We start from the raw sequence: 13104 nt of genomic DNA on the forward strand, positions 1-13104 counted from the left end.
ACTGCAAAGGTACTTACTGCACTTGCAAACAGAACCCATTTCAGTTCATCATGCGGGTCAGGAACCTTGGAGCTCGGACTGAATTACAGAGTGAGGAGAACAGTGTTTGATTTAATTGATTTTAATATTTGACATTACATCATCCTAGTTAATGTAGGAATAAAGGCATGTATTTGATAGAATAAGCAACACATTACAAAGTGCCTACCAAATGAGCAGTTTAGGCTGAAATGACCAGTATGAAAAGTGATTATTGTTAGGAATGACTGTGTTAGGAATGCTTTCTCTAATTTGATCACCTTTGAAAAAGAAAAGTGTCCTTTGGAAAGTTACAAAGAATTGCTTTTAGGATTTGTCAAGAATTCTCTAAGAATTGAATTAGGACTCAAGGAAAATTGTGACTTTTGAACATCCCAGTAGTGCTCACATTAGCATCCTTCTAAGCATAATGATTGTACACGTAAACATTTCTGCATGTGTAAGTGTGAAGTTGCAGTGCATTCACAATTTATAAATTGTCTTTGCTTCTCCAAAGGGAACACTTTTCCAGTGGAGAAATATGTTCCTCTTCCTCTACATATATTTTGAGATGTGCTATTACCAAAGCATAAGCTCCTGCCTCTGACATGAGAAAATCTGTATATGATTTAGGATGGAACACTGCCTGTAAAAATTTATCAATAGCAATAAATGTTTGATTTTCGGTGAATTCACTACATTTTACAGATAGTCGTACTCTAGAATTGCCACATCACTGTCCACCAGAATTCTTGCACCAAAAGAATGTTAACCTCAATGGTGATATTCTCAAGAGTACAACATCTCACACACAAGAAATTTTGTCCACGGAAATGGCTGTATTTGTATACTTAAGTTATTTAGTATATGGCGTGTGAACACAGGTGAGAGGCTGGACCAGATAAATAAATAGTAGCTACTGGATTTTATTAGCACTCATTTCTAAAGTGTAAACCATTCATGTGTACAGTCTCACACTTCCACTGGTGAAATTTGTAGATCTCATTTTTAAACTTACCAGTTTTCAAATTTTTCATGTTGAGTCACGAAAACAATACCGTTATTACGGAACCAAATCCTAACAACAACAACAAAAAGGGTTCTTAAAAACAAATTATCTCAAGTATTTGTGGATAACGATTCTTCAGAGAGAAAAAATATCATCCTAAGTAGCACACATCAGCAGGTTAGTTGGCTTAACCACAAGAGAGAAGAAACATACCACTTCCTTTTTCTAGTTTCCCACAACATGCATCATTTAATGATTTCTTGCCCCCAGAAGTTAAAAGTGTTTAATCTTCTATACAGACATATTTTCTACGGAGCCTCTCCTGCAGAGACATATCTGCAATTTTCTGAGTCCTATAGTCTTTTGATGATAAAATAATTCCGCCATGGACAAAATGTGGTTCTTCTTTCTTACCCACTCATGAATGCTAGGAGACTGAGTATCCTTCCATCACTAAACTACTATAAATCGAGGGACCACCAGAACCTCATCCACAGCTTATCTGCAGAGTCACAGCTAGATCCAACCTGAACAATGCAGAGGCAAAGAAAATGTACTTTTAATATTAGTTAATTTTAATAAACAAAATCAGACGCTGAAATGTAAACCACAACCCATCAATTCTTATGCTTTGCTCATTACATTTTCAATACTAATTAATAGAACCAGTTATTACAGAAGTTGCAATAAGCCTCTACACTTATGAGGAGGCAGCTGCAAACCAGTATTCCTCAAGAGTTTGAAGACTTCATCTCCCTCACTCAGGGTTAGAATTAGCTTATTTCTCCTGATTATTGGGGATTTCTATGCTCAAATAAACATAATAATGAAAGAATAAAGACACGTAAAATAAAATTGTTTCTTCAAGTACTAACATATTTTTTACTTGAAATATTATCTTCTTGATTAAATGATAATCCCAAAACCGAATATTAGTCTCTCCCCCATAAATGCATTGAATTTATCTTATTAGCAAATATTTCTTATTCAGTAAGGAAAGCAACAAGAGGTCTGTAGATACTGAGATTTCTAAGTAGCTGATAGAAGTCCCCTCAAATCTCCTAACTTCCTGTGATATTGAATTTTCTATTTGCATGAATTGAAAGAACATTATTTTTACCAGTGCTTTCAAGTTAGAAAGGGATGGACACATAATGCAATGTCTTCTACATAAACCTTATCCAGAACAGAGACAGCAAACCAATTGGTCAGGTATGTCAGTAGGCTCCATATTCAAGATAACCAATGGCATGAATAAAACAAATAAGAGAGGAGACATTGTGCACTCCTGCCTGGTTCTTTTGAACATTTGAGTTACTCGACCAGGTCCCATTGCCCATCAGCTGGCCATTTGAGTGTGATGAAACTCAGCAAATGGATTTAGCTAACTAGGAGACACAAGTGCACTTTTCTAAGGTCACCTTTAAAAACTCCCAGTTCACCAAATTGAATGGTTTTTCTGCAAAGGAAAACACAACTACCAAGAGGAGCTTCTGTAATAGTTTCGTATTCTAAGGATGTAATTTAGAAATATTGCCAAAGATACTTTTCCATGAATAAACCATTCTCTATCAAGGATTTGACTCTGAGTTCATCATGAATACCATTTATTACCTGTTGATTCTGAATGTCAGCCGTTAATGTAGTCTGATTTTCTCTACACATTGTAATCAAATAATAAAGTTCTATTTATAAATTATATAGTCTGCATGTTTCCTTATTTAGCACTTGGTAGAGATTTTTAGGACCCTCTTCAAAGGATTTCCCTTATTATATAACTTATTGAATCTCTGGTTTTCAAATCTTGGTGATGCTACTGGTGTAGCAATGATCCTACTCTGCTATGGAAGACATTTAACAATCTTTGTGTTGTCTTCAAACACTTTCTTCTGATACATTGGCCTGTTGACTTTTTTACTCAATTTAAAAGTAGCTTCCAGCTCATTTCTTATCTTATCGAGACAGGCTTTATCCTCTATAAAGAAAAATGGACCTAAAGAAGTTTACTCCATGCTAATGCATACAATTGTTATCTGGCTCTATTTTCCCCTCTTGACCAGGATCAATTAAAGGTGTGGCTACTCCTCATAGATACATTTGAATGAATATGTCTTTATGTGATGCAACTGGTGCTCATGTAAAGCGCTCTGATACCTGATACCTTCGGGTCAAGTTCGCGCTATATAAAACTCCTCCCAAATGCGTGTTTTATCTTGTATATGACTCAAACCTGATGTCTAATTCACACAAATAGACCACTGCATCTCAGCTTTTATACGGGCCTTAACAGATGAATGTAAGAGTATTTTGAGGTCTAACCAATATCATATGCATCCACTAGATAATTTTGTGATTGCCTCTTGGAATTGTATTACAGTTGTGATATCATTTTAGAAATATTGTGATTGTGTTTCAGACTAAGATAGTGACTGGGACCACCAAGAACTGATTTTTGTTTTATAGAAACATTTTATTACAATGTTACATCTTACAATCACAACATTTACTCTGTTCAACTGCATTTCACTTCCAGTACGTCGCACTATCCCCCCAACAATACCAATTACCAACCTGGCCCCATTCAAACCCTCAAGTCCATGATGTTCCCACTATTTCCTACAGTGCAAACAGCGTAGAATGATAATTATAGCGAATAACAACACAAAACAAATCGGTGAGTTGCGCAGGTACACTGTTGTTTAATCACAATGGACCTTGCTTACAACACAATACATTGCATGTTTGAAAAAACACAAATTGGTGCCCCAATGGGTGAGGGGAAAGAGGGGGGAGGTTGGTGCAACAACATGAAGGAATAGAAAAATAATTAAGATCAAAGTGTTGAGTCAAAAACAGCCTTATTAGTCACAATTCAAATATACATGGTTTGCTTCCATACGGAGCCCCAGAAGGACCAAAACACCCATCACTCCCTGTCCTGAAGAAGACCCCCTGTAAGTTCTCCAGTGATCCTTCAACGCTGTGGGGTCGAAATGTCGACAACCTACAATTATGCCAGCCCGTGCCTCAGTTATAATACATTGACGCAGGCAGTCCGAAGCATGGCAATCTAAATAGTGTCTAACATTTGTTTTGGTCCTTCTGGGGCTCCGTATGTAAGCAAACCATGTATATTTGAATTGTGACCAATAAGGCCGTTTTCGACTCGACACTTTGATCTTAATTATTTTTCTATTCCTGCATGAAGTTGCACTAACCTCCCCCCCTCTTTCCCCTCACCCATTGGGGCACCAATTTGTTTTTTTTCAAACATGCAATGTATTGTGTTGTATGCAAGGTCCATTGTGATTGAACAACAGTGTACCTGCGTAACACACTGATTTGTTTTGTGTTGTTATTTGCTATAATTATCATTCTACCGCTGTTTGCACTGTAGGCTATTGCCTTTCTTCTTTCAAATTGAACTTGTACTGGGACCCCTTCTCAATGTACACGTGACCAGTAAGTCCTCAATATATTGCACCACGACTAAATTACATGGTCATTTTAAATGTTCTAGGTCTTACTTCAGGGTTGCAAGAAGATTGAACGACTTTCAGTATACCCTTTTGGGAACTTACACCACACAAGAACGTTTCTCAAATGAATTCGGGCTTCATAGAGAGAAATTGAGAAGAACACGTGGCATAAGTTAAGGACTGTGTACTATTTTGTCTTTGCTGGTAATTGAAACAATATCAGTGCTTGATTAAGTTCCACTGACAACATGGGACAAAAATTAAAAAAATCTTGTGAAGCTCTTGTACAATTGTCCACTTAACATTTGTTTTTTTAATTCTAATCACAGGAGAGTTACAAGGACTACCAAGCACCTCCCTCCCAGATGATTCCCTGTTCAAAAATGTTTCAGTCATTGGCTTCATTCATTCCTCTGGCTCTTTCGTAAGTCTGTATTGTTGCATTCTAAGGAGTACCAAATCAGATTTCACCTTGATTTTAATTGGTGTTTCTCTTTTAATTAATTCAATTTCCTTACCTGAAAAATCTCATACCTCATCTTTGAAATTATGTCTTAAACCAGAGGTAGGTCTTTGCTTAAAACTGAAAATAATTCAACTCTCAACTCTGAGGAGCTCATTTTAAACATAGAGTCTTCATCTTGGATCTCTATTAGAGCACCATTTGGAGTTCAATATATTACAAAATTAATCTTACACAATAAATCCTTTCCTAGTAAGTTCACAGGACTTCAGTCACACAATATGAACTGGTGCTTATTTTCCATCTGGCCAATTTTAACTGGAACATCTGTTGTAAATTTATTGACAATTTGCTTTTAGCTAATCCCTATAACTTACTTCCCTTCCCAAGAGGGGTAGTATGGGACTTCCACAGAATAAACAGTAGAATAGGTAGGCAGTATCAATCAAAAATGAGACGGAAAGGCAATTGGCTTCTATGCCAATATATGAACCACTTTAGTCTACATCTAGGACTACTCCAATCATGCAATGTTCCGCCCTTCTAACATACCGTTATTGTGATCTACTCCATGCCAATTCATCATTCAGAATCAATGGATTCTGATGGCACAATCTACTTTGGGGCATTCTATTCCTAATTTTCCACTGTGTTATAGGACTTGTTGGCATTGGCGTCCAAAATGATTTCTGGCTCTGCACATTATGCTTCGTATTCTGCATGTTTGAAACCATTATTTTATTTCTTTGTATCTGCGAAACGTGTTCCACATCCCCTTGAATCCTATTGTGATTCTGATTATATGGCCCCTTACAGTGCCTGACCTACCCACAGAAGGGAAAAGCTATCTCATTTTCCATTTCCAGATTCACATTTAGTCCATCACCTTTACCATTATTTTGCATCTGTACTTGATTCATTCCATTTATTCCAGTTTGATGAACACCATTCATATTTGAACCCAGTTGATTCTGGGACTATTTCTCAAACTGCTTTGTCTGAGCAATCTTCAGCTTCTCTTTGAGTTTCCTCAGGTTTTGTTTTCAAAATTGTCACTACTATTATTTGCAAGCATCAAGATCTCACTCTGTTGAATGTGGTTACAAATTTCTGCCCTCAAGCCATTCAGAAACGCAGATAAAAAACACTAACCCTATTGTTTTCAGGATTTTCTACTCCACTGTGTTTCCTATAGATTTGCATTGGCTTCTCATAAAAGTAATGGAATTCACAGACTCTTTTGTCTCCTGCGCGATTCTCAAACTCTTATCCCAATTTATATCTTTTTGAGTAATTAGATTTTTTCAAATACTCAATCAGAGCCCTATATTTGTCTGCTATCGCTGCATCGAGTGCATTACCAGGGCCAATTCTAGCTGGTCCTGTGTCAGACATCCAACCACAATCTTACGTTCTAACCACAAATCTCCAGGCACCACAATCTCAAATAATGAGTTGAAATCTGTCCACATCTGAAAAATATATATCAAATTATTGTACATCATCCTACCACTTTGCTTGATCCTCTTGCAACTTTGGAAAATTGGGCGTAAATGTATACAAATCTGCTCAAGTACATGGTACATGTACAAGATTCCCTCCATGAACCTCTCTCAAAGGAAATTTCAAAACTGCCCCAGCTGCAACCTCTGAATCACTTGCAACACTTCTCACCCTGCCTTCAGCCCCTTTCATCCTCTTTATTTGCAGGCCATTTTTTCCATCTTTCTCGATATTTTTTCAAATAACTCTAATCTTAGGTTTTCACAAATCAATCTTTAATATGAGCTCCGAAAGTAAATAAGTGAGTTTCCTCAATTTCATCATGTGTTCAATCCATTTAATAATTTTGCTCTACATTTTTCATTTTGCTGATGTCAACCTCTAATTCATCTGCTAGCTCCCTTGATTGATCATGTGCCTCATTTGCACATCTGGCTCCTTCTTTAGTCAAATATATCCTTTAATCAGCATTGTAAGACAACAGGCTATTCAAATGTCTATTGCCCTGAAGCCTCTCACCAAATTCAATTTTTAAAGAGCCCATGTAATTTCTATAGGAGGAGCCTCAATTATCACAGTTCCCGTAGGTGCAACTACCTGTGTCTGTACTCATACTAGGTACTGCTGTCACCACCAACTCTGTTGGTGCATTTACCACGTCGGTAGGAGTATGCCAGTAGGAATAAGTACCCCCACACTATCTCCCCATCACCTGTATCTACTGCTGCAGGAGTAGCATCTGTCATTCCATCTATATATGGAGGAGGTCTGGAACTCAAAAGCTCACGTATTAATGTATCATCATCAGATTCATCTGCTTGCTTAATTTTCTTTTCTCCAACTATTCTCCTTTTGATCCATTTTACTGTCATGCCAATGTCAAAATGAGCTCTTCACTTGCTTAGCTGCTTCAATTTCTCTCTTTTTTCTGTGGCCATATGATCCCATTTATTAAGCACCTAAAACTGTGTAGGTCAAAGGCATCTGCTTCATGTCATCATGGTTTGTCTCAAGAAATCTAGTTTCCTAATATTAAATTTAGATTGTATTAGAAATTGCAAAACTTCATACTGTGCAGTATATTCCAATCTAAAATCCAGGTACACATGTAGTACCCAATCTCTTTCACCATTTCATAGGCTGGAGGTCCTTCCACAGGTCATTTCTGACCTTCCCTAGAAACAACAGTAACATTAGACTTTTCTGAGGAAAATTGAATTTTGCCCTGTTATGTGTCCCTACGTGTTCCCCAGCATGTAATATATGTGCATGAGTAATATGCATATTTCCCTTCATGGCCGAATATAAAGACGCATTTACAGTTGCGTCCAACGTTATTATGTCAGTTATCCAGTCCTTCGTGAAAGCAACGTGAATTAGGCTTTCAGGCCTATGTTGCCAACGTCTTTACATGGTGCACGTTAAATCATCGAGATGCACCCGTTTCTAAGGCCCCACAGGGCCCGGACACGAGATCCAGGCCTCAAGTTTCCTGAAACTGCTCCTAGAGATGCAGCCCCGCCCGCATCCCTGACCCTTCCCTTATTTCCTGCCAAGCAACGCGGTGCCCGGCTCGGCCTGGCCTGCCTGCCAAGAATATATTATGCCTACAGTTATCTGTTCAGCTCCCCGGCTTCACATTGCTAGCTAACGAACAGCATAAACATATCCATCTACCGTCTAGTCTTCCTGTCTCCATGCAAGTGTTTTACTGAATTAGTATCCATAGAAGATCCATAGCTCACGCAATGAAGAAATATATGCATGCACTAGCTTTTAGTGACAAGTAGCCTTTGCCCTGATGACTTTTAGAATCAAGCAACATGTACTCCAAACACAAGATATCAGATATGCTATAGGTACAGGTCGTTCTGACATCCCAGACTTCAGTCTCCTCTACTAGTGCTAGGAGTCAGCGCCCCCCAGCTCTCCCCAGTTACACGTCATGACTCGTTTGCGTGCACCAGTAGGTTAAAGGTTCCAGCTGCCCATGTAGCCCCCTCCATGTGTCCACCCACTTATGACACTTCTGTGACGTCTACATCACACACCTCCGTGCACGCCCTGTGCACGCCTTCTTTTCACGCCCATATGTTCTTATCTTTCGTTTGTCACTTGTTATGCCTACTGTATTCAATGCAACTGTATGGTTCTACTATATATATTGTATGATGTTAATGAAATGTTGAATGTCCCTTCCTGAACCTTAGTAGGTGATGGAACCCGATGTCCATTGGCTCGAGCCACTTAATTAAAGCCCGTATGACTCAGATACCACGGACTCTGCTTCTCATTTATTGAGCTATCCTTTTACCTTTAATGCATAGAAAAATAGTACCGGTAATTTATTTATTTACCACATAATGGCGCCCGAATAGGGACGAGCCCCTTCCCCATGCGCCGGTGATGTAACGCAGGCCCCCTGACCCTTCTACAGCCGTGACGGACCCCTTCTGCGCACCTGCAGGTTTTCCTGCTTAAATCTCCCTCAGGCCCACGGAGGAGACGGAGACTGCGGTCCGGCATCCAGACGAGGCGGTGAGGAATGCGGCGAGTCCCGACCAGAGCCCAAGCCGAGATAGCAAGGTCCGAGGTATCCTGAGGCCCACCTGTTTCCGAAGCCCGAAGCGCATGCGTAGTGCGTAGCAGTAACCAGACGTCGTAGCAGTCCAGTCCAGTCCAGTCCGAGGCCTTCAGTTTTGCTTCCCGGTGAGTACCATTGCTGGGAACGCATCTAGACGAGTTCATTAATTTGTGCCCGGTCCAGACGGGTTTGGGTACACAGATCCGGTCCGACGTGTTCACCTAGGTGGATACGGTATGACGTGTCTCTTTATGAGACCGGTATGTTCTGTACTGTTTTAGCAGTGCATCCAGTAATTCTGTTTTCTAGTATAGTCTCTCGAGATTTCCAGTATTATGTTTTCGATGTATTATGTTTTCAATGTACTAGGTAGTACCTGTTCGAACTGTTTTAAATGTGTTTTGATGTCGTGGTATGAATGATTTGTTTTGCTATTCATTACTGTGTATTGTGTTCACGTTCAAGTACGTTCAAATATGCCTTTGTTTTCAAAGTTACGTCAGATAAAAACCAGAAAAGGGTTACTCGAAGAATCCGGGGTCGCCTTAGGCAGGCCCTCGGCGAGAAGGGGATACATGCCTTTAATAAGGGCATTTCTTTGTCTGTCTGACTGTTCTGTTCTAACTCGTTCACCTTCTTCTAGTAGTTCCCTTTCTTGGGCTTTTTCTGATGATTCCCTACTTAGTTCTGCTTTCCTGAATTCTTTTTCTGTTCTTTTGTGCGATTCTTTACGCCACAACTCTATGGCATCTTTCTGGGACTGTCTGGCTTTCTTTTTCCATAATGCTTCCTCTACTCTCATGATGCACTCGGCATCCCAAGTTCCTGAAACAGGCCATCTATATTTCTCTTCTAGATGCTTGGTATAATCTACCCATAAGTCTAAGTACAGTATGGCATCTAAGCCATGTTTATGATACATGAAATGTCCGGGACGTGTTCACCTAGGTGGATACGGTATGACGTGTCTCTTTATGAGACCGGTATGTTCTGTACTGTTTTAGCAGTGCATCCAGTAATTCTGTTTTCTAGTATAGTCTCTCGAGATTTCCAGTATTATGTTTTCGATGTATTATGTTTTCAATGTACTAGGTAGTACCTGTTCGAACTGTTTTAAATGTGTTTTGATGTCGTGGTATGAATGATTTGTTTTGCTATTCATTACTGTGTATTGTGTTCACGTTCAAGTACGTTCAAATATGCCTTTGTTTTCAAAGTTACGTCAGATAAAAACCAGAAAAGGGTTACTCGAAGAATCAGTTCCTGTCCCACCTAGGGACAGTCCCGGACATTTCATGTATCATAAACATGGCTTAGATGCCATACTGTACTTAGACTTATGGGTAGATTATACCAAGCATCTAGAAGAGAAATATAGATGGCCTGTTTCAGGAACTTGGGATGCCGAGTGCATCATGAGAGTAGAGGAAGCATTATGGAAAAAGAAAGCCAGACAGTCCCAGAAAGATGCCATAGAGTTGTGGCGTAAAGAATCGCACAAAAGAACAGAAAAAGAATTCAGGAAAGCAGAACTAAGTAGGGAATCATCAGAAAAAGCCCAAGAAAGGGAACTACTAGAAGAAGGTGAACGAGTTAGAACAGAACAGTCAGACAGACAAAGAAATGCCCTTATTAAAGGCATGTATCCCCTTCTCGCCGAGGGCCTGCCTAAGGCGACCCCGGAAGCACCCTGTAATTTACCACCACCATTGGTCCCGACTAAGCTACGTCATAAACCGACCGCAGCTGAAATTTTCCTTTCTTCCTATTTAGACGACACTGTCCCAGAATATGCTAATCCGAATCCTACCACGCCTGCTCAACCTCATATTCCTGTTAATAACGTAATTACTGTTCCTCCAGCCGTTGGTCCCGGGAATCCGTTTAATCCGCCAGTACCCCAGGACCAACCCACATTACGTATGCCTACTTTACCAGTCACATTACCAGCAACGGCACATCCAGTATTAATTGATGATTCTAGTTCAGAAGGAGCAGGGGGAGGTATCCCTATCACCCCGCCTCAAGCAAAACGAATGACGCTAAGAGACGCAGCATTACAGCTTACGCCAAAAGTGGCTACATACGCAGCCCTCAAACAATACCTTACTGATTGTAGATATGATCCAGTGCCAGGCGAAGATAGGATGATATTATATTCCGTACGTCTACGACGAGTTACAAACTTTTTGACTACCATGCCAGAAATGAAGGAACATTTAGACAGAATATATCATTTCATCAGAACAGGAGAGAAACCAGAAAGTATTCACGAGGCTATGGCACACAGGAAAGTCGAGACTCAAAGTATGATCTTGCAGTTTTTGATAAATTGTTTAATAAGAGAACAAGATCATCCTGATAAAGATAAAGACGAGATGAAAGTCCTGACAAGATGGAGTGACAACATAGCAGACGGAAAACACAGTAAAAAAAGTTGTATAGAAACCATGTATAGAAAGATTCGTAAAGAAATTCTAAGCATACACGAAAGGGAGAAAGCAACGAGACAACCCGAGAAAGAGAATGACACTTCAGACGAAGATGCAGACACAGACAGCCCAGATAGAATAGCGTACGTAGGTAGGGCGAGACCTTTTGACAGATCCACACGCCTAGAATGTAAGAAAACTTTCCTTCCTCCCGTACCAGAACAGTGTTCTCTTGAACATTTATTCCAAGCTACCGATATGGTCCTGAGACAACGTATAGGTTACCGTGAGCTTAGTACCATGCATGAACAGGAACTAGCCCGATCAGCAGTTCGATGGACTAGTGATTCTAGTACTTTTTCAGACGAAGTAGTGGCCCAAATGTTTCTGAAACTTCCCCCAGACGAACAGCGACTGGTGGGTATGTACATGATCCAGCACCTCATTACACTGTACGAAAGTCAGCATTCTGATCCAGGTCCCTTATATAATGTATTGGATGAGTTACTCCTAAACAGATGGAAAGGCCTAGGTACCGATTTGATTAATGTCATTTTAGAACAACGCCACAAATACAGAACGTTCCTGACTCCACATTTTGTTCCTGTTACACCCCCAGTAAGGAAGACATTTTACATAGACAGACAGAATCCCTTGCGAGAAGTGCATCCTGTTAAGGGAACGGGAGGTGCGCTCGAACGAGTATTTGTTTACACCCCTTTAACGAAAATAGAACTACTAGAAATGAAAAAGTTAGTGCCCTGTCACGATAAAGATCCAGCAGGGTTCCACCGTGAATTAAAAGACATGCTCCGTATGGGAGAATATACATATCCCGATATCATTAAAATGTTAAAGGTCCTGTTGCCTGCGGGCATATATGAAAAACTTAAAGAAAAAGAATGGGAGGTGGGAGAGAAAAAGATTGACTGGGCAGAATTAGAGAACGAAGATAATACACGAGTTCCTGGTACCGGTCTCGGGGAAAAAGCCAAAGCATTGCCCGAGTTGTTAATACAAGTCTTGCCAAGATTACTAACCACGAAAAAGGAAGACTGGGATGCCATCTCAGCCTGTAAACAGAAACAAGACGAAGACACTAGTGATTTTTATTCCAGATTTGAGAAATGTTTCATTAATAATAGCGGCTTGAAAACAAGTAGTGAGTCGTATCCACATCTTTTTGTTACCAAATTAGTAGAAAATTCTTTACCACAAGTTAAAAATCGAGTACTGAAAGTCGAGAGTACCTGGCAAGCTAATACCCCGTCCCAAATGTTACAAATGTTACAGTACCACCAGAACCGAATCAGAGAAGAGCAAGAACACGAAAGGAGACGTATGAAAGACACGAAAATGAAAGTACTAGTGGCACAGTCTGTTCCGGTAGATAGTCAGAAGAGGGGTACGAATCAGACCAGTCATTCTGCAGCTCCCGTTAAAGGGACATGCAATTACTGTAAACAGCAAGGTCACTATATAAACGAATGTGCAGTTCTGAAACACAACATAGCTACAGGTAAGACGAAAGAGAGACCGCGTCCTCCTAGACAGGAACATGTTCCGCAGAATACGCAACCACCGCAGAATGCACAACCAACAGTAACAGTACCGCA

At 40.0% G+C, this 13104-nt stretch overlaps 1 protein-coding gene across 1 annotated transcript in view; it reads right to left on the reverse strand.

The window, feature by feature from the left end:
• Nucleotides 1–13104, reverse strand: part of QRFPR (pyroglutamylated RFamide peptide receptor) — a 506738-nt gene that overhangs the window by 282555 nt on the left and 211079 nt on the right. The window lies entirely within an intron of this gene.

Source organism: Lissotriton helveticus, chromosome 2_1 (genome assembly GCF_964261635.1).
Source record: "Lissotriton helveticus chromosome 2_1, aLisHel1.1, whole genome shotgun sequence".
Lineage (NCBI taxonomy): Eukaryota > Metazoa > Chordata > Amphibia > Caudata > Salamandridae > Lissotriton > Lissotriton helveticus.